Below are 2,115 nucleotides of genomic sequence, written 5' to 3'. Positions count from 1 at the left end.
TGTGCTAGCTAATAGCCAATTGACTTCTCTGTGCTTCTTCACCTGTGCTATACAGATTAGAGTACAAATGGGGTCGCTCACAAGGGTTAAGAGAGTTAATAACATATTACCTGCTCAGGGTAGGTGCTCAGGAGCAGATAATTATTATAGTTCTCCTTGCTTGCATGCTAAGTCGCTTCAGTCATGTCTGATGCTTTGCAACCCTATGGACTATAGCCCGCCAGGCTCCTCTGTCCACGGGATTCTCTAGGTAAGAATATTGGAGTGGGTTGCCATGCCCTCCTCCAGGGGACCTTTCCGACCCAGGGATCAAACCTGTCTCTTCTGTCTCCTGCGCTGGCAGGCAGCTTCTTTACCACTAGCACCACCTTGGAAGCCTAACAGTTCTCTTTCGCTCCTTTAACTACTGCTCTTCACTCTAGGAAGCCAAGAAACGCCTGGAGTAACAGGAAAATTTGGCCTTGGAATATGGAATGAAGTAGGGCAAAGACTAATAGAGTTTTGCCAAGAAAATGCACTGGTCATAACAAACACCCTCTTCCAGCAACACAAGAGAAGACTCTATACATGGACATCACCAGACGGTCAACACCGAAATCAGATTGATTATATTCTTTGCAGCCAAAGATGGAGAAGCTCTATACAGTCAGCAAAAACAAGACCGGGAGCTGACTGTGGCTCAGACCATGAACTCCTTATTGCCAAATTCAGACTTAAATTGAAGAAAGTAGGGAAAACCACTAGACCATTCAGGTATGACCTAAATCAAATCCCTTATGATTATACAGTGGAAGTGAGAAATCGATTTAAGGGCCTAGATCTGATAGATAGAGTGCCTGATGAACTATGGAATGAGGTTCGTGACACCGTACAGGAGACAGGGATCAAGACCATCCCCATGGAAAACAAATGCAAAAAAGCAAAATGGCTGTCTGGGGAGGCCTTACAAATAGCTGTGAAAAGAAGGGAAGTGAAAAGCAAAGGAGAAAAGGAAAGATATAAGCATCTGAATGCAGAGTTCCAAAGAATAGCAAGGAGAGATAAAGCCTTCCTCAGCGATCAATGCATAGAAATAGAGGAAAACAACAGAATGGGAAAGACTAGAGATCTCTTCAAGAAAATCAGAGATACCAAAGGAACATTTCATGCAAAGATGGGCTCGATAAAGGACAGAAATGGTATGGGCCTAACAGAAGCAGAAGATATTAAGAAGAGGTGGCAAGAATACACAGAAGAACTGTACAAAAAAGATCTTCACGACCCAGATAATCACGATGGTGTGATCACTCACCTAGAGCCAGACATCCTGGAATGTGAAGTCAAGTGGGCCTTAGAAAGCATCACTACGAACAAAGCTAGTGGAGGTGATAGAATTCCAGTTAAGCTATTCCAAATCCTGAAAGATGATGCTGTGAATGTGCTGCACTCAATATGCCAGCAAATTTGGAAAACTCAGCAGTGGCCACAGGACTGGAAAAGGGCAGTTTTCATTCCAATCCCAAAGAAAGGCAATGCCAAAGAATGCTCAAACTACAGCACAATTGCACTCATCTCACACGCTAGTAAAGTAATGCTCAAAATTCTCCAAGCCAGGCTTCAGCAATATGTGAACCGTGAACTTCCTGATGTTCGAGCTGGTTTTAGAAAGGGCAGAGGAACCAGAGATCAAATTGCCAACATCTGCTGGATCATGGAAAAAGCAAGAGAGTTCCAGAAAAACATCTATTTCTGATTTATTGACTGTGCCAAAGCCTTTGACTGTGTGGATCACAATCAACTGTGGAAAATTCTGAAAGAGATGGGAATACCAGATCACCTGATCTGCCTCTTGAGAAATCTGTATGCAGGTCAGGAAGCAACAGTTAGAACTGGACATGGAACAACAGACTGGTTCCAAATAGGAAAAGGAGTATGTCAAGGCTGTATATTATCACCGTGCTTGTTTAACTTATATGCAGAGTATATCATGAGAAACACTGGACTGGAAGAAACACAAGCTGGAATCAAGATTGCCGGGAGAAATATCAATCACCTCAGATATGCAGATGACACCACCCTTATGGCAGAAAGTGAAGAGGAACTAAAAAGCCTCTTGATGAAAGTGAAAGTGGAGAG

The sequence above is a fragment of the Bison bison genome, unplaced genomic scaffold (genome assembly GCF_000754665.1).
Source record: "Bison bison bison isolate TAMUID 2011002044 unplaced genomic scaffold, Bison_UMD1.0 scf7180017864516, whole genome shotgun sequence".
Taxonomy (NCBI): Eukaryota; Metazoa; Chordata; class Mammalia; order Artiodactyla; family Bovidae; genus Bison; species Bison bison.
Note: the sequence above shows the minus strand (reverse complement) of the source record.